General features: G+C 39.6%; 1 long non-coding RNA gene and 1 other non-coding gene across 2 annotated transcripts in view; both read left to right on the top strand.

Annotated features, from left to right (window-relative positions):
• LOC129462713 (uncharacterized) overlaps nucleotides 1–17,627 on the top strand; it is a 90,750-nt gene extending 73,123 nt beyond the window's left edge. Inside the window, exon 3 of the long non-coding RNA XR_008650928.2 lies at nucleotides 17,578–17,627. This is a non-coding gene — a long non-coding RNA (uncharacterized lncRNA). The remainder of the gene's footprint in view (nucleotides 1–17,577) is intronic.
• Nucleotides 17,433–17,536, top strand: LOC129463280 (U6 spliceosomal RNA). The gene has a single exon (XR_008651084.1). It is a non-coding gene; the product is annotated as a U6 spliceosomal RNA (small nuclear RNA).
• Nucleotides 17,628–21,159: the final 3,532 nt, after the last annotated feature.

Genomic DNA, 21,159 nt, shown 5'->3' with positions numbered 1-21,159 from the left:
GTGTTTGCCTTTAATTTTTACTATATACTGGCAACTAAATTATGGTCATTAACTTAAATGACTGTACTCTAAAACCTTACTACCTTAAGGTGTGTTCTATGGCCCAGAAGTATAGACTTCACTTGGGAGCTTGACAGTAATGCAGAAGCTGAAGTCCCGACCCCAACCTACTGAATCAGAATATAAATTTTAACAAGATCCTCATGATTTCATGTACATAAAATACCAAGATCAGATAAATCCATAGAGAATAAATAAATCCATAAAGGCAGAAAGTCAGTAGTGGTTGTCAGGGGTGGACTAAATGGTGAATGGAAGCCACTGTTTGGGGGCATGAGATTTGTTTTTTGGGGATGAAAATGTTTTGGAACTAGATGGAAATGGCAGTTGCATAACATCATGAGCGTCCTAAATGCTACCGAATTGTTTACTTTAAAATGGTTACTTCTATGTTATTCATTTCAATAAAAAAATATTGAGCTGGGTGTGGTGGCTCACACCTATAATCCCAACACTTTGGGAGGAAGAGGCAGGAGGATCACTTGAGGCCGGGAGTTCAAGACTAGCCCTGGCAATATAGCAAGACTCTGTCTCTACAAAATAAAGAAATAAATAAATAAAATTAGCCAGGTGTGGTGGCATGTGCATGTGGTCTCAGCAACTCAGGAGACTGAAGCAGGAGGATCACCTGAGTCCAGGGAGGTCAAGGCTGAAGTAAGCTATGGTTGTGCCACTGCACTTCAGCCTGGATGACAGAGCAAGACCCTGTCTCAAAAAAATATATATATACACACACACACATATAATATATAATACATATATGTATATTATATATAATACATATATATTATATAGAATACAAAATAAATGTATATAATCTATATACAGAGAGAGAGAGAAGTTATATTGTGTTCAGCTCTGTGTTAGGGCCAAGGTAGAATCCTCGTATTCAGATTTGGGATTTGGGGAGCTAAATATTTACTTGTGGGAATAAGACTAAAACACATGAAACAATCTGTTAACGAGCCAGAAGTGTGGGGGTAGACAAGGCTGATTGATGCCCAGTGCCCAGCACTCATTCCTACATTCTTCTAATGTACTTTCCTGTACTGCAGAAGATGAAAAGCAAAAAATAAGAAGAAAAGAAAGAAAAAAATTATTGTGTTTTCCAGACACCTTTGCCACTAGCGTTCTCTATACAAACTGGGTTCTGCCAATTTGATGCACTCACATGATATTTGGAAAGCAGAAGAGATGTGGAAGCCATATGCCTGCTATTGCAAGCACACTTGTGGAGACGTGAGTTGTCCCCACGAACCGCATTTCAGTATCCAGTCTCTTGCTTATTGGTAACTATAGGCAGCTACTGGAGTGGTGGTGGCAACAGTCAGCATCCTCATGCCCAGTCACCAAATTCACAGGTGTTAAGAGACAGCAGAAGCAGCGGTAAAAGCCTCATGATCAAGATTTCCTGTTTCCTATGTTGCAGCTACAGCAGTGACTTCATGAGCTCAGTACTTCCAGTGGCAGCCTCCTTTCTTTCCACCACCTTGACTGTGGCAGAGGTAGTGCACCTCCCATGATGGGAGTCATTCTGAGAAGTCGACTTGAACATGTGCTGCCAATCCTGATCACAGAATGCCAAACTGAATTTTATGTCAGTAAAATAAAATTGCAGCACTCTTTACAATGATGAAAAGTGGGAAACAACCTTAACTGTTTCTTAGTAGAAGAAAGGAAAAGGAACATGTGGTGTATTCATACAATGGACTACAATATAGCCTATTAAAATATATGAAATAGGCCAGGTGTGGTAGCTCACACCTGTAATCTCTGCACTTTGGGAGGCCGAGGCGGGTGTATCACCTGAGGTCAGGAGTTCGAGACCAGCCTGGCCAACATGACGAAACCCCATCTACTAAAAATACAAAAAAAAAAAAAATTAGCTGGGGGTGGTGGCACACACCTGTAATCCCAGCTACTCAGGAGGCTGAGGCAGGAGAATCACTTGAACCTGGGAGGTGGAGGTTGCGGTAAGCCAAGATTGCGCCACTGCATTCCAGCCTGGGCAACAAGAGCAAAACTCCATCTCAAAAAAAAAAAAAAAAAAATATATATATATATATATATATATGAAATAGATCAACATATATCAACATACGTACATCTCATAAACATACTGAATGAAAAACTTAAATTGTGAAAAAATAAGAACAGCATGATTCTATTTGTATGCAAATTATTAGAACGCACAGGGCTAGAAAAACATCCAGAGGTGGGAAAACTAACCCCCAATGGCCAAATCCAGGCCTCAGCCTGTCTTTGTACGGCAAGAGAGCCACGAATGCTTTTTACAGTTTTGAAGGGTTATAACATTTTTTCTAATTTTAAAAGCAGAATATTCAACAGAGACCTGCAAAGCCTAAAATATTTACTATCTAGCCCTTTACAGAAAAAGTTGGCAGACTTCTATGTTTTGTGGAGACACATGCATATATTGGAAATATACATGAGAATGATACTTGCTGATTTCTGGATTAGTGGTTACCTCTGGGGAAGGAAAGCAAAGGGAAATATATCCGCATCATTCAGTTTCTTTACAAAAAGAGATCGGAAACAAGTATGGCAAAATGTTAACATCTGTTTTATCTTGGGACTGCATAGGTGTCTGCTATATTACATTTAGTTTGAATGTTTGAAATGCTTTATAATTAAAAGTAACATTTTAAGAAACAAATGAATAAGTGCATGCAAAAATATTGAAGCCAACAAACAAAAACTGGAATAAGAACATACAAAATTGAAGTCACAGAGGCTAATGCTGCTGGAGAAGTGTGGGGAGCCAGGGAAGAGGGATGGAGATTAAGAGGGGTTTCGGGCCTTATGTGTGTCCTGTAAGAAAGGGGGGAGCAGGTGGCCAGGCGCAATGGCTCACACCTGTAATCCCAGCACTTTGGGAGGCCGAGGCAGGCGGATCACCTGAGGTCAGGAGTTCGAGACCAGCCTGGCCAACATGGTGAAACCCCCGTCTCTACTAAAATATAAAAAAATTATCCAGGCATGTTGGCAGGTGACTTAATCCCTGCTACTTGGGAGGCAGAGGCAGGAGAATCATTTGAACCCGGGAGGCGGAGGTTGCAGTGAGCCAAGATCGAGCCATTGCACTCAAACTTGGGGGATAAGAGCAAGACTTCTCTCAAAAAAAAAAAAAAGTGGGGAGCAGGTGTGGGAATTTCCCCAGCTTTCTGCCATTTTGTAGTTTCCCGGATTACTGTTTTTCTCACTTCTTATGTGCTTCTCCTTAGTGATTAGTTATACAAACCTTATTGTGCTTTTCAAAATACAACTTTTGATTCTCAAACCCAATCAAATTTGAGAAACTAATTAAAGCTGCAGGTGCCTCTGCACAAGAAGAATGTATGCGCCCACTTCACAGGTGAAGATTTACATAATGAGACTAGCGGAAAGAATGTTCCACCTGGCCCCAGGAATCACAGAATTTCACAGGCTGTGAGATGCTTCCTTTCACTTTCAGGTGATTTCTCTCTTGGCAGGTATACAGAAAAAAAAAACAAAAAACAAAACAAACAAAAAAAACAAAACCCTGAGGGGCCAGCCTTTCCCAGCCAATTTCTCCCTCTAGCGAAGTGTAAGGGGAGAATATAGAAGGTGTCAATATCCCCCCTTTCCAGGCCAAACACTGCCTGGAATTACCTTTTTACCTCCACTAAGGGCTTCTTGTCAGCCCCAAAGTCCCACTCTCACCCTGGACTCTAGTGTTGAGCTGGGAACTACAGCAGCACATTGCCACCTCAGCCTCTTTACTAAAATCACAGAATTGGAGAGAGAAGGAAAATTCTAGTGGGACAAGAGACATGTTTCCCAGATGGCCCAGTTGTTTGACAGATGCTGAAAACTTCAATGAGCGCCTTTCTCCCTATGGGATGCATGTTTTCATGAACTACACATCCTGCTGGTCTTGAAAGCTTCTAAAGACGTTTCCACAAGTCCTTTTGGTACCTTCCTCAGTGTTGAACACTCCTCCCTGTCCAGAACTACTTTATGAATACCAAACGTGGTTGTGTGTTTTGTTTTCTTTTTTTCAATTCCAGTCCATAGCCTTTGAGTGCATCATTACTCAAAATGAAGTAGACTCTCTTAACATTCACTTTTCATTACTAAAGCCACTAAAGAGTTAACTCCCTGTGTTTTTCTTCTCTTGGCTTAATAGTCCTCATGCCCCTAGCCATATTTTTTTGCTTTATTTTCATCCTGGTGCCTAGTCCATTGGCCTCTCTCCATGTTGTTCATGTTGATCCTAGAACCTGTATGGTGAGGCATTATGTGACATATCGGGCTTGGTCTGGGAATTTGAAGGCCTGGGTTCTAGTGCCAGCTGTCTCTTCCTACCCATGGGAACTTTGGCAAGCTATTTAAAATTTCTGAGCTTCAGTTTCCTCATCTGAATTATTATCAATTCAGATAATAATTGTCCTTACTGGGATACAGTCCAGACTAAATCAGATAACAGAAATAAAGGGGCTTTCTGAACTAAAGAGCATTATATAAGAGTAAGCTATTACTCTAAAGTAAAGATCTTTCCAGTGCTAAATAAAATAAGCATCAGATCTCCCCTGCTTGCTCACACAATGATAGACTTGTCTGATTTTGCTCAGCACATTTTTTGAGCCACAGTATATTCCTTCCTCACAATCAGATTGTGGTTTGCCATGACTCCTCTATTGGAGACAAGATTAGAAGCTGCTAAAACTTATTGTTGGAAAGATTAGAAGTTGTACTACTTAAGGCTGCCTATCAAGGTGATGTATCTTGTCATATATATATACACACATATATGTATACACATGTGGCTGGGCGCAGTGGCTCATGCCTGTAATCCCACACTTTGGGAGGCTGAGGTGGGTGGATCATTTGAGATCAGGAGTTCGAGGCCAGCTTGACTAACATGGTGAAGCCCCATCTCTACTAAAAATACAAAAAAATTAGCTGGGCATGGTGGCACATGCCTGTAGTTCCAGCTACTTGGGGAGGCTGAGACAGGAGAATCGCTTGAACCTGGGAGGCAGAGGTTGCAGTGAGCCAAGATCACGCCATTGCACTCTAGCCTGGGTGACAGAGCAAGACTCCATCTCAAAAAAAAACATATACATATATACACACACACACACACACACACACACACATATATATGTGTAAATATATTCCTTGCCCACCGATTAACATAACTGTTCTCTTTATCAGTAACTGTTTGAGATGTCTATGTATCCCCTTCTCTCCATCTCCATCATTCTCATTTTACTCTAAGCAGACAGCAAATAAAGTCAAGATAAGAACAAGATAAGAGGTTATTCCATGTTTTCCAGTCTAGGGTCTTTCCATGTTTTTGGTAGTTTCCTTAGGAATGTAATTTTTCATGTTTTCATTTCATTCATTGGGAAACAGCATTTTAGCCTTTTTGAGGTCCTCTTCTTGGAAGTTCACTCCATCTGCTTTCGTCACCACTTACAGCAAGCCCCATTTCTCCTTTGAGAAGTTGACCATTGACCTAATATTCAGGTACAATTTCATCTTCGTTCCACTGTGCTGGAGGGACAAATTGTTTTTCCATAACCCTTCTTTTGACACTGACTCTGAAGAGCCTATATCTTATGGGAGCAGAACTTCCCTATCTTCTCTTTTCAGGATATTACCATATCAATCTCCAGAGGCTTAAATCCTTAAATGAAAACATAGACTCAGGGGGCTCAGGAGCACTCATATACTCTGTTCCTATTAACAATTGGGACTTTTCCTTGAGTCCTCTTTTGGAACAGGATCAAAGGGTCCCCATTCCAACGTCTTTGACTACCACCTAGCATCTGCTGCTAAACACATCCCTGTCAGATGTGAGTACACCTTCTGTATATCCTTTGATGGGATGAAAGTCAGGTAATTTCAGATAGACACGTAACTGGGGAATGATCAGAAGTTCTAAAAATTCTTAGGCTGGTGCCTCATGAAGAGTAAACAACAAATGTCATCATGACTGCTCCGAGACCATTTGCTGCAGAATGCATTTACCTAAGCTGCAGAAGTTAATGGTGTTTACAGCATTCAAATACACAAGAGTTGTATGCCTTCTTCTCCAAATATAATTAGGGAGGGAAAAAAGTTGTAAGATTCACAGTTAAATTGTTTTAGGTGGCCATTACTAATGACCTAAAGAATGTTAGACAATACTTTTTTCTTCGGGCCACCTGTAACTCAATGTATTCCAGAAAGTAGAAATGTAGAAACAGCTAAAAAGAAAAGGCATATTCAGAGGTTCACAAAACAAAACAAAGAAATAAAAAACTCATATTGTCAACCTCCCGATGGAGCAGCCAGCCCAAACTTTGAAAAAGAAAGCTATCACTTATTGAAAGACTGAACATGTCAGTCTTCACACTTATGTATTAACCATCATCAAGTTTGTCTTGAGGTTATCTGAGCATTCATAGACTCTGTATATAATAATAATTGGGATCTTTCATTGAGTACCTACTATGTGGCAGGCATGTTAGCAACATCGTCTTTCTTAATCCTCATGAAAATCATCTAATTTAGGTGATGTCAGCCTCATTTTACAGATGCAGACACTGAGGCTGAGCAAAGCTTGCCCAAACTTCTACAGCTAGACAGTGGATTTGCTGAGATTCAGGACAATTTGACCCCTAATGTCCATGATCATTCCACACTGCCCTTCTACCTCTCTACCCTACTGAGATAATACTATGCAGAAATGTAGTGTTCTTTCTCTGGGTTAACTTGTAAGTTTTTAGAGTACCAGGTCCCAGGCCCTCAATTTTTTCTCTCTACCCTGAAGTACCTGATTTAGCAGCAGACTGTATCCTTGAGCTGCTCAGTCATTGGTGAGTGAGTGAGTGAGTGCTGCAAATAAGAACTAAGTCCTTGTCCTCCTAAGAACTGTATCTGCTCCTTTGCTCAGCCCCTGCCATCACTTCTTATCTCCAGGGATCTAACCTGAGCCAAGGAGAAGAAATGAGGGCATCCATGAGCTAAAAGAAATATGTATAGATAAGATATTCTTTTCATTAGGTCAATTGAATTCCCATTTATTTGTTTTGTTGTGATTTTTTTGCCATAGCCCCTTTGGCCTTCTGGTGAAGTACATTGACCCTGTTTTAGTCCACTGGTGCTGCTATAACAAAATATCTTAGATTGGGTAACATTTTTTTTTCTTGAGACAAGGTCTTGCTCTGTCACCCAGGCTGGAGTGGTGCACTGGTGCGATCACGGCTCACTGTAACCTCGACCCCCCTGGCTCAAATGATCTTCCCATCTCAGCCTCCCCCTGAGTAGCTGGGACCACAGGTACATGCCACCACACCTGGTTAATTTTGTAATTTTCTTTTTCTATAGATGGGGTCTCACTGTGTTGCCTAGGCTGGTCTTTAACTGCTAGGCTCAAGTGATACTCCCATCTTAGCCTCCCAAGGTGCTGGGATTATGGACGTGAGCCACCATGCCCTGGCGGGTAATTTATAAACAACAGAAATTTATTGCTTACAGTTCTGGAGGCTAAGAAGTCAAGAACAAGGAAGGCACCAGCAGATTTGGTGCCTGGTGAGGGTTCACTCTGCTTCATAGATGGTCTTCTAGCTGTGTCCTCACATGGCAGAAGGGGCAAACAAGCTCTCTGGAGCCTCTTTTATAAGGCCACTAATCCCATTGATGAGGGCTCTGCCCTCACGACCTGAACACCTCCTAAAAACCTCACCTGTTAATGCTAGTGCATTGGGCATTAGATTTCAATATGAATTTGGGGAGGATACAAACATTCAGACTATAGCAGACCTCTTCTCAGAATAATCTTTATAAATCAATACAGTAACATACATAGAATTTTGAAGGAAACTGATTACATGGAATAGTTTATCAAAATTATTTTAAAAATCAGCTTTATGATATAGTAATATGTGTGCTTCTTTTGTAACACACTAAATAATAATGATAATTATGGCGGGGCATTGTGGCTCATGCTTGTAATCCCAGCACTTTGGGAGGCCGAGGCGGGTGGACCATGAGGTCAGGAGTTCGAGACCAACCTGACCAACATGGTGAAACCCCATCTCTACTAAAAATACAAAAATTAGCCGAGCATGGTGGCACGCACCTATAATCCCAGGTACTCAGGAGGCTAAGGCAGGAGAATTACTTGAACCCGGGAGGCAGAGGTTGCAGTGAGCCAAGATCACACCACTGCACTCCAGCCTGGGTGACAGAGTGAGACTCCGTCTCAAAAAATAAAAATAAAAAAACAAAAAATAATGATAATTAAAGACCTAAAAGCAGGTGTAATAACAACCATAGTTTCTAAGTAGTGATGAGCAAAATAATATTTAGGTGTCTTTAACACCCTTAATATGATATGAAAATATCCGTGGTTTTCACTGGTGTCAAAGTCCCAGGCACTGCTAATATTATTGTGGTCTCTTGCCTACGCTTTTCAAGAACCCCTAAATTTTATCCGTGGATCCTTTGGAAGTGGATGGATCTCAAGTTAAGAATCCCTGGCTTAAAGAATAATAAGGCAAGAGGTTCAATTACAGAGCTTGTATTCAAAATAGTCCACCCTATGTTCTCTTGCCTCAAACAATTTAGAATTATAGCTCCCATAATTTTCATGCTGTTTCTTTGGATCTCTGAATGCTGTGAAAAGACAGTCTGAGATTTACAGTTGTCTTTGATTAACTATCTCAGTTTAGCCTGTGTTCTGGGAGCATGTTTAATGAAACTAGCAGCCAGTTGTCTTCATTTCCTACCCAATTTTTATTACTGCTATTCAAATATCCCAATCCTGCCTGGCCCTGATTTTTCAGCTCAGCCTCCGACTTCCTGAAGGGGTCATTTAGAAAGCAGGTAGGGTCTGTATCCCCCTGACACAGAGGCAGTGCTGGGCCCCAGAAACAAATTTAGGATCTGAGATGAGAAGGCCCAGACTTGAATTCTAGCTCCACCAGCTGCTCTTATAGGCTGCACAACTTTCTGCAAGACTCTTCGAGTCTCAGTTTTCTCATCTGTAAAACGGACACATTAGGAGTACATATCTCACAAAACTGCTGTCAGGAATCAAGCACATGCAGACACGTAGTACATAGTAGCTGGCCATTAGTATTTGCAGCCCTCTCTGAGCCTCAGTTTTCTCATCTGTGAAAGTGGAAATATAAACACTGTGTTATACTGGCAAGTTTTGAAGCCAAGTTGAATGTTCAGTGTTCCCTCCCTGATGGGCATATAACAAAACAATCTTTCCCCTTTCTCCAGGAGCTGGGGAAATTTTTTTTTTTTTTTTTTTTTTTGTGAAGCAAAGATGAGGTTTTAGAGCATTATAGAGAAGGAGGGGAGAGGGTGGATGAATGAGGTTTGGGGGAGGGAGCAGGGAGTCATTTATTGCTGTAAGCCTCTGAATCCTCAAAGCCTCTCTGAGGACTGGCTATATTAGCATCACTGGAAGAGCTTACTAAAAAGATTTTCAGCTGGGCCCAGTGGCTCATGCCTGAAATTCCAACAACTCAGGAAGCTGTTGGGAGGATCACTTGAGCCCAGGAGTTTGAGGCCAGCAGGGATAATATAGCAGGACCCTCATCTCTAAAAAAAGTTTTTAATTGAAAAAAATATATATTTTCAGATTCCTACCATAGTGATCATGATTCCTGAGCCCATTTCTCAAAGTAGAGGCTAGTACTTTAGAAACCAAATCTGTGATCCTTAACCAAAGTTGATCCCACTTTAACCCCAAGGGCCTTGTAGAAATGGACATAAGGCATTTTTTTTTTTGTCAGAAGGAGGGACACTTAGTGGGCAGGGCCAGTGCTAAATGCCATGTGTATTAGTCAGGGTTCTCTAAAGGCACAGAACTAACAGGATAGATGTATATATGAAAAGGAGTTTATTAAGGAGTACTGACTCACACAATCACAAGATGAGGTGCCACAATAGACCGTCTGCAAGCTGAGAAGCAAGGAAGCTAGTCTGAGTCCCAAAATCTCAAAAGTAGGGAAGTGAAGCCTTCAGTCTGTGGCTGAAGGCCCGAGAGCCCCTGGCAAACCACTGGTGTAAGTCCAAGAGTCCAAAAGCTGAAGAATATGGAGTGCGATGTTCGAGAGCAGAAAGCATCCAGCACCACAAGAGAAAGGTGAAGGAAGGCCAGAGGACTTGTAAGTCTGCTCATTCCACCTTCTACTGTCTGCTTTTTCTAGCCGCGCTGGCAGGGGAGGGGATTGTGTCCACCCAGATTGAGGGTGGGTTTGCCTCTCCCAGTCCACTGACTCAAATGTTAATCTCCTTGGCAGCACCCTAACAGACACACCCAGAAACAATACTTTGCATCCTTCAATCGGATCAAGCTGACACTCAACATTAACCATCACACCATTCAATGAGCAGGATAGCCCGACACAATGAATAATTGCTCCACCCAAAATGCCAACAGTTCCTAAAATTATCTACCCACCCTTAAAAGGGTACTTTCATTGAAAAGCTGAAGGATGAGTTTTGCTCATAAGGAACTAACTGCAGCTATTTAGCAAATATACCACAACCCACCCATCTAAAACAGAGCTGTCCTCTTGAACAGAGTCCCCTTGCGAAGCTGCACTCGTATTCCATATATACTTGCAGTAATTTTAACCTTTAAAAAGGTTTTTCTTTTGGAATTAACCACTCTACTCCCCAATAATTGTTACAGCTTTCTGTTTTTTGTTTGTTTGTTTTGTTCTTTGTTTTGTTTTGTTTTTAATTTATCTCAATAGCTAGCAATTATTCATGCTTTTGGGATGGCTTAATTTTGGGAAATATTCAAACCCCATTCCAAACACCAAAGATAAGACTGGTGACACTGTTTAGAGTCCAAATGAAATATGTCTAAAAAGTGAAAAGATAATTTTTGTTTCCCCCTCCTGCAGCATGTAAACTTGCTGAGATGTGGAAAAATCTGGAGAAACAGTATTAAATGATGATCCAAAAGTTTATTAGCTCTTGAAATCATCAAGATTCAGCTATACTTACTGTTGGGGTTAGAATGACCACCAAGTAAACACATTATAGTTGGTTTTTTAAATTTTTAAAATTTGTATACCCTGGGATTTCCTGGTTTTCCCATAATTACTATGTACTACTTTTATAACAGGGGGAAATCTATTCAAGTCTTAAAGTAATAATATTTTTCTCAGTATGTTCCATTCTTTCCTTCCCACCCTCCTCTCCTCCACCTTCCAGAAGGGGACATACCATCATGGTAGCTTGTATTACCTACCACACACCACCACAGGAGAATGGCTTAATAAAGGAGCACACATCTGCTCACTGTGATGTTATCCAGCCATTAACAAGATCATTTTGAAGATTGTGCAGAAACATGGGAGCGCATATGTTTAAGACAGAATGCAACAGAAAAATTCAGACTATAAAATATTATTTACCGGGCCGGGCGTGGTGCTCACGCCTGTAATCCCAACACTTTGGGAGGCCGAGGCGGGTGGATCACGAGGTCAGGAGATCGAGACCATCCTGTCTAACACAGTGAAACCCCGTCTCTACTAACATACAAATAATTAGCCGGGCGTGGTAGCAGGTGCCTGTAGTCCCAGCTACTCAGGAGGCTGAGGCAGGAGAATGGCGTGAACCCGGGAGGCGTAGCTTGCAGTGAGCCTAGATCGTGCCACTGCACTCCAGCCTGGGCGACAGAGTGAGACTCCGTCTCAAAAAAAATAAAAATAAATAAAATAAATAAATAGATATTATTTACCTAATGGTTGCAATCATGTGGAAAAATAAGCATATGCATAAGTAGTCTTCAATGATACTAACCAAAATTTAAAATATTATTAATAGGTTGTGGAGATTATGGGTGGTTTTCTTGTTATCAAAATTGTCCTGAATATTTTATATCATCCTTTTACTTATATTTTGAATGTAAAAGGGAGATATCTGTGTTCATTATATTTATTCCAATTATTCCAATAAAGCATTTTTGCCATTTAAAAAATGCCCAGTGACTGATAACTCAGTATTAAATTGGAAAATACAATGTGATGATTACGTGGATTCATTTTATTCAAAAATCATAATAAGTTAGTGAAACATACACTGTAAAGCCTTCTACTTTACCTACCATGGAAAACAACATTCTCTTTTCTTTCAGCGTATCGGGGGGCTGTTTGTGGAGTACTGTTACATTTCACATTTATCAATCTTTGAAAAATAAACAAAATGATTGAAAAGAAAGATGCAAGATTTTTGCCTATTTTTTTGTTTGTTTTCCCCTTGAGGACTTTAAACAATCCACCTGAAAAAGTAGAAGCAAACATGACTGTCTTTGAACAGATCAAAGCCCAAATCAAATTATGATTTGTTCTCAATATTATAAGAAGTGTGGTTTAGGGCCGGGCATGGTGGCTTTTGGGGCCAGGCACGGTGGCTCATGCCTGTAATCCCAGCATTTTGGGAGGCCGAAGCGGGTGGATCACCTGAGGTCAGGAGTTTAAGACCAGCCTGACCAACATGGAGAAACCCCGTCTCTAGTAAAAAAAATACAAAATTAGCCAGGCGTGGTGGCGCGTGCCTGTAATCCCAGCTATTCGAGAGGCTGAGGCAGGATAATTGCTTGAACCTGGGAGGCAGAGGTTGCAGTGCGTTGACATTGCATCACTGCACTCCAGCCTGGGCGACAGAGCAAGACTCCATCTCAAAAAAAAAAAAAAAGAAAAGAAAAGAAAAGAAAAAGAAGCGTGATTTAATTACAAAGAAAAAAAAAACAATGATTTATGATTTCCATTTTCCAAATTATCACTATCTTTTTTCATGATTCTGTGATCTTAGAGTAACACAAACTTTTGGCTTTTATTTTTCTCTGCTGCGACTACAAGTAACTAGAAATGCACGTCCTTTTAATGTGATTTACTATTTGGAAAGAGTCATATGGTAATACATCTATTAACAAGGGAGGTATGTGCCAGCCCCACATTTTGTTGCTAAAAACCTCATTACCAAAGGTAGAAAAAATATCCAGGATGAGGGAATGAGTCCAGAATATAGATTACCTCCCTGTCATGCCCTTGCAAACCACTGACCACTTTCCACCTAACTCCAACTGGCATATCCTCAGCCTCTTCACAAGGTGGAGAAGAGGTGATAACTTCTACTTCAGCACACGTCCCTACTCATCAGAGACCTCAGGTGGAACCTCTTTTCCCCTACTTGCCACCACCCTGACCCAACTGCAAACCAACTGGTATTTCCCCGAGTGCCTTCCATGCCCAAGAAGCCTGTGTAAAAAGGTGCTTTCTTGCCAGGCGTGGTGGCTCACGCCTGCAATCCCAGCACTTTGGGAGGCAAAGGCAGATGGATCTTTTGAGGCCAAGCATTCAAGACCAGCCTGCACAATATGGCAAAACCCCATCTGTACTAAAAATACAAAAATTAGCTGGGTTTGGCGGCACGTGCCTGTAATCCCAGCTACTCGGGTGGCCGAGACAGGAGGATTGCTTGAGACCAGAGGTTGCAGTGAGCCGAGATTGAGCAACTGCACTCCAGCCTGGGCAACAGAGCGAGACTCTGTCTTTTAAAAAAATAATAATAATATATATATATATATCATATAAATTTTATAAAATTTAAAAAGATGCTTTCTTTACTCACTAATTCATTCACTCACTCAACAAACATTTATAGAGCACTTAACTCATGCCTTGTCATACTGGATCCAGGTTTCCTGGACTTTTTATTCTGCCTAAAATTCCAGCAGTTTTAACCTTTAAATTTGTTGTTTTTTGTAATTGACCAGCCCACCTCCCAAAAATCATATACAATTTGTGGGGCTGTCACTAAGAAAAATGATGCCAAAAATGTAAAAACAGAATTCAGTAACAAAATGAATATTTACCTAGAATTTAGAAAATACAACAGAGTACATATTTTCAAAAGCTGAAATACCACAAACATTAGAAAATCCATTTAAATGAAATAATATTTATATTAATTAACTGCTTCACACATATCTACATTTTTCTTTTTCTTTTTGTTTTTTTGAGACAGTTTTACCCTTGTAACCCAGGCTAGAGTGCAGTGGTGTGATCTCGGCTCACTGCAACCTCCGCCTCCTGGGCTCAAGCAGTTCTCCTGCCTCAGCCTCCCAAGTAGCTGGGACTACAGGCATGCACCACTGTACCCAGCTAATTTTTGTATTTTTTTGAAGAGACAGGGCTTTACCATGTTTACCATGTTGGCCAGGCTGGTCTTGTACTCCTGGCCTCAAGTGATCTGCTCGCCTTGGCCTCCCAAAGTGCTGGGTTTACAGGTGTGTGCCACCGTGCTGGGCTCATTTTTCTTTCTTTTTAAGCTGCATATTCTTAGATTATCTCTTCCTATAACAATAATTTTACAATAGATATCTCCATAGAGAAAATAGAAAGATAACTCAATCTTTCCTCTAGCATCATTAATCAAATTTTTATTATTATTGACAGTTTAGAAAAGTATTTTCAACATCAAAGTTCTTTTTTTTTTTTTTTTTGAGATGGAGTCTCGCTCTGTCACCCAGGCTGGAGTGCAGTGGCGTGATCTCGGCTCACTGCAAGCTCCGCCTCCTGGGTTCACGCCATTCTCCTGCCTCAGCCTCTCCAAGTAGCTGGTGGGACTACAGGCGCCTGCCACCACACCCGGCTAATTTTTTGTATTTTTTATTAGAGACGGGGTTTCACCGTGGTCTCGATCTCCTGACCTCGTGATCCACCCGCCTCGGCCTCCCAAAGTGCTAGGATTACAAGCGTGAGCCACCGCGCCCGGCCAACATCAAAGTTCTTTATTACTAATATCACGTAATTTTTTATGAAAATAAGAAGAACATTATCAAGTATCTTTCATATATAACCTGCAATATTGAGAAGAATTCTCCATAGATCAGCTTCTGGTTCTGTACATTTCAACTTTGTTTCTCCTCCATTACTCACATACTTCCAATGATGAGCACCAAGGGACACATTCATATCAGGATATAAGCTCTAGGCCAGCAATTCCATGACATGTGCCAGGTGAAATGGCACAGTGAGTGGTAGAGAATTTCTGCCAGCCATTCCTATCCTTGGCAGGTAACAATAACATAATTATACCCCTAGGTGACCACAAATAACACAGATATATTCCACTAAACTTTAGCTAAATGTATCCCCATTTCAAATTCCCCTTAGCCTGATCCCCAAAATTCCTGCAGCCACTCAGATGCCATTCAACAAGAAGGAGGAGTGTGATGAAGAAGTCTAAATGGAAAGAGACAATGGCCTTAACCATTTGCAAATTTTGCAAAAACAAGACAAAATGAACACATTCCAAAGGCCCATCCTAGGATTTTGGGAGGGGCCATCTATGTGATGGGCCCTGAAACTTAAGCCTCATTTGCTTTATAGTAAATATGCCACTCCTGATTGTATAACTTTGAGTAAGTCACTTCATTTTTCTATTCTAACTGCTCACTTATAAAAGGCTTAATTCTACCAATTCATTCATTCATTCGTTGATTCAACAAATAGGTACTGAATGTGTGCCAGGTCGTGTGCTAGGTACTAACATCTGGATATTAGGTACCTTGGATACAACTATGAACATCACACCACCACTTTTGTCAAGGATTTAAAGAAGGATACAAGAAAATTAACAATTACAATGCAAATAGGAAGTACAATGCTGGGAGAAGTACAAGTTCTCATTAAAGGCTAGAAAGGAATCAAGTATGATAACTAGGTTTCAACTTGAATAACTAGATGGTTACTAGCATCACTCTCCCTGAGATCTGGAAGACTGGAAGGGGTGCTGGCTTGTAGGGGAAGATGATTAAGTCTGGGGTATCTCGAGTTGTCAGCAGAGTGTAGTAGTCAAAGGCCTAGTCTCTGTTATCAAGGTGCCAATGAGACCAACTGTGTGACCATGGGCAAGTTGCTTAACTTCTCTGCCTCAATATCCTGAACTGTAAAGCAAGAAAGTAATAGTAATTATCTCAAAGAGCTGTTGGGAGGAATGAAATGAGATAATACATGTGAAGTATTAGGGAGAAAATGCTTGCAAAATAGAAAACATTCCATAAACATTTTTATACTATTACACTGTTCTTTAGGCAGTTGGATATATTGTCTGTGGTGGTTTATTTTAGGTGTCAACTTGACTAGATTAAAAGATATCCAGAAAGTTGCTAAAACATTATTTCTGCACCAATTTTACAAAATAGCAATTCATAGGACTATGTTTTGATAGATAGATGATAGATAGATAGATAGATGATAGATAGATAGATAGGTAGATAGATGATAGATAGGCAAGAAAAATTCTTCTGTACAGTAGGATGCTGACTAATAAATGTACAAAAATATAATACTAGAAAATTGCCATTGGAACAGGATATTTACATAGTCTCAATATATTTTCTCTCAAAATGCTTGTTTATTACAAAGGGAAAATAAAAACTTTTTAGTAGGAAAATCTGGTAGATGCCACTTAACCAGCAATTAAAATTAAGATCAATAGTAATGGGACAGTTCAAAGTGTCTCCTGATATGATACATTGACAAAAACACAATCTCAGTTCTGTGATATTCTTGCCAAAAATACATTACTGAATCTACTCATAAGGAATATCAGACGAATATAAACCGAGAGACATTATACAAAATAACTGTGCTCTAAAAATGTCTACGTCATGGAAGACAAGGAATAACTGAGGAACTAGTTCCAGATTGAAGAAAACTAAAACAGTTAAATGTGACACATGATCCTGGATGGATTCTGGACCAGATTAAAAAATATATTTTATTTATTGACTAATTGATTGCTATAAAGAACATTATTGAACCACTGGTGAAATTCGAATGGGATCTGTGGATTAGATGGTATTGTATAAATGTTAATTTCCTGATTCTGATGGCAGTACTGTGACTATGTATGAGAGTACCCTTATCTTGTAGAAAATACACACTGAAATATTTAGGGGCAGCGAGCATCATCCCTGCAACTTTCCATTAATTCAGAAAAAATACTAATATATTTACCTAAAAAGAATCGTTTTAAAAAACATATTACAGAAAGTTTAATTTATTCAAAGAAAATTAGAATCAACTAATCAGAAGGAAGAGGAGAATGCATTATGTATATATAAATATTATATATAATATATAGAAATATTAATTACATATATTATATATAAATATATATTTAAAGAGATTATAAAGCAAATGTAAATAATTGGGGAATCTGAATGAAAACTATATAAGAGGTCTTTTTACTTTCCTGCAACTTTCCTGTAAGTTTGAAATTACTTCAAAATGAAAAATGTAAAAACAAAACAGCTGGATCCACATGTCAAAATAATATATATAATATATTAAGTGCTTACTGTGGCAACACATATACTAAAATTGGAATGATACGGAGATTAGCATTGTCCCTGGTCAAGGATGACACACAAATTCATAGAGCATTATATATATATATATATATATATATATAAATTTTTTTTTTTTTTTGAGACAGAGTCTCGCTCTGTCTCCCAGGCTGGAGTGCAGTGGCACAATCTTGGCTCATTGCAACCTCCGCCTCCCCAATTCAACTGATTCTCCTGCCTCAGCCTCCCAAGTAGCTGGGATTACAGGCACCCACCACCATGCCCAGCTAATTTTTGTATTTTTAGTGCAGATGGGGTTTCACCATATTGGTCAGGCTGGTCTCGAATTCCTGAAGTCAGGTGATCCACCACACTCGGTCTCCCAAAGTGCTGGGATTACAGGCATGAGCCACTGTGCCTGGCCTGCATTTGATATTTTTTAGAAAGAAAAAGAAAAAAAAATACATTAAGGAGTGGATTGTCCACTTAATCAAACAAGTCTACTTTAAATACTACTACATCTAGCTCATTAACTACTTTGAGTAGTAAGAGATGTCAAGAAAACCCATTCATGAAGGATTTTAACGTAATTATAAGGATCACTGTAAAAGTATTATTCCCCTCTTGACCAGTTCTTAATCATACAGAACTTCTCTAAGAACACTTATAGAGTATTAAGTGGGCTGTATACCAATTTCTACTGATCAGCCATGTCAATTAGCCCTAAGCTAGAAGTACTGAGTTTATTAAGTGAACAATGGAGTTAGGTGAGACATGAATAAAAAATAGAGAAGGTAACTGTAAGAGTAGCATTGGCATTTGTTTTTGTCAGGGCTTAAAACATGATATCCCAAATATGATGCCTTGGCATGCTGAGTATTTTGAGCTGAAGGAAACCCTGAAAGGGCCTCAGAAGCAAGAAATGTTCATTGATGAGAGTCTTAAAAAGTTTGAAGTCAACCAGGTGTAGTGGCTCACGCCTGTAATCCCAGCACTTTGGGGGGCCAAGGTGGCATCACCTGAGGTCAGGAGTTTGAGACCAGCCTGGCCAACATGGCAAAACTCCATCTCTACTAAAAATACAAAAATTAGCCGGGCATGGTGGCATGTGCCTGCTAATCCCAGCTACTCAGGAGGCTGAGGCAGGAGAATTGCTTGAAACCGGGAGGGAGGGGTTGCAGTGAGCTGAGATCACGCTACTGCACTCCAGCCTGGGTGACAGAGAAAGATTCCGTCTCAAAAAAAAAAGAAGTCAGCGCAGCTCTGTTAAATACATAAAAATATAAAAATCAACCAAAAATGCTGCTGAGAACTCTCAAATGTTTAAAAGGAAAGGGCTACAAAATACCAACTATGGCAGTGATCTTGTGACTATTGTCATTATGTTCATTAATAAGTTTCTCATGAGGCTGGGTGTGGTAGCTCACACCTGTAGTCCCAACACTTTGGGAGGCTGAGGCAGGAGGATTGCTTGATGCCAGGGGTTCAAGATCAGACTGGGCAACATAGAAAAACCCTGTCTCCACAAAAAAAAATAACAACAACAAAAATAGCTGGACATGGTGGTGCACACCTGTAGTTCCAGTTATTTGGGAGGTTGAGGTGGAGGGATCATTTGAGGCCAGGAGTTAGAGGCTGCAGTGAGTCATGATTGTGCCACTGCACTCCAGCCTGGATGACACAGCAAGACCTTGTCTCAAAACAATATAATAATAATTTTCTCATGAACATGATTGCATTACCTCTGCAGTGTGTCCAAGTAGAATGAGACCAGGTTGTGAAGGTTGGAGAGGAACAAGAAAATTATGTTTAGGGATTTCTGTTTTGGTCTGGAAGCCAAAACTTAAAATGGGACAACAGTTTGGGACCTTATCTCAACCCTTGTTAAGATGCCTCATGTGTAAAAATAATGAGGCTATACAGGCTGGGAGGGTCCCACTTAAGAGACTGCTACAAGATCTTGACGTTACAGAAACTGGCTAGTGGCAAAGTTAGAGCTTAAACACAGTTCTTCCTGACTCCAATCCCAGCCTTCTTTCTACTACGCTACTCTGCCTTTTTGATGCAAAGGAATTCTTTTCACAAATCAAAGGTTTCCTTTAGAAACCTGTGGCAACCTGGGAAAAATGTTAACTTCCCATGCCATTTGTAGATGCTGGCACTTGTAGTAAGCAGTGGCAGTTAACATGAGCACTATTATTAGGGAAGGTGTTTATGCCACTTCTGTCCAACCTTGCTGAATGTTTACTCCCCAAATCTCAATAAAGCAAAACTAAATGGATCCAATACCCATTTCCATAATTCAAGTTGGAAGGACAATTACCAATGAGCAATATCAACAGAAACTCAAAAATCTTCTTTAAATACATCACTCGCCTGAGTTATATTACAAGGAAAATCAGTCTTTTGTACAGGAGAAAAATCTCTGTGAGAAATATGCAGAGGAATCATTTCATTTCTTTGCATCTGCCCTCCTGGTGGGAGGTATCAGGGCTTGGGTAGCCCAAGAAGCTATAGGAAGCATATTACAGAGAGTTTAATTTATTCAAAGAAAATCAGAATCAACTAATCAGAAGGAAGGGGAAAATGCATTAAGTAAACAGCTTTACTCATGCAGAAAAGCTGCCAGCATGAGCACTTCAAATTACCTGGGCACACCTAATGCATTTGCATTTGCTCGGGAGAAATGTGTTCTGCCCTACAAAGCCACGAACATTTCATAATTCCATTTGAGCGAATAACAAAAGGGAATTGACAGCTAAGAACCACCTTCCACACTTGGGGGCTATAGCCTTTTCCTAGGAATTTTTAGCTCAAGTAGAAATGCTCTTCCTGACTAGATGTGGAGAGAGGAAGTTTTAAGTCTTCTGTAAAGTAAAAGGCTAAAAAAGAATCTCCCTCCTCTCTACCCTTCCAACAAAGGAGGTGGGCTTTTACTGGCAGGAGGCTAACAGCATTCTTTTGTTAGATATTAACATAAAATAAGGCAGTAGAAATCGATGTCCATCAATAGAATTAGAAGGAACTAAGTAAGTTTCAAGAACAAAAGGTTTACTTATTTAAATTACAGGAGTTGAGAAACAGCTGGGAATGCAATTTCTTTCCCAGAGTTAAAAAACTACAAATAGTTAAGTGTAATTATGTCGCAATATAATTTTATCATTTCACATTGAATGTGTAAAATCATTCTAACTAAAATAACCCTATCGGCAATACTTAAACATATATTTTATATATTTTATCTTAGCTTTTTTCAATTCAGCTTATTCATCAACTAACTCAATATTTTATTTGCGTATTTACTCCTGAGAAAGCTAATGTGACTTTAAAGCACCTGTCCTTACCCAATGATAAGTACCTTAAAAATATTTTAAAGTTGCCTTATGCTTTTTATTACTTTACATCATGAGTTTATATTGCATTTTGCACAATAAAATATACTATAATTAGTAGTAGAGTTTATTAATCTGGAATTTTAGAGTTGAGAAAAATAGAAACGTCTTTAGAAAACTTCTCAGAAGTTTGTTTTCTACTTCAAAGGAAAACATCAATTTGAAATGCAAAAGAACTGTAATAAAACCTAAGGTTTACACAACTTTGGTCTAATTTAATATATAATATATATGGTTTATACTCAAAGAGGAAACTTTAAAAAAATTAACATATATTGTCACCTAGTGCTTAGTTTAAAATATTCTATAATTTTGTCTAAAATGCCTTATCTGTACAAA

Source organism: Symphalangus syndactylus, chromosome 14 (assembly GCF_028878055.3).
Source record: "Symphalangus syndactylus isolate Jambi chromosome 14, NHGRI_mSymSyn1-v2.1_pri, whole genome shotgun sequence".
In the NCBI taxonomy this organism is placed as follows: domain Eukaryota; kingdom Metazoa; phylum Chordata; class Mammalia; order Primates; family Hylobatidae; genus Symphalangus; species Symphalangus syndactylus.
The sequence above is the reverse complement of the archived record's forward strand: the minus strand, read 5'-3'. Positions and strand labels throughout refer to the sequence as shown.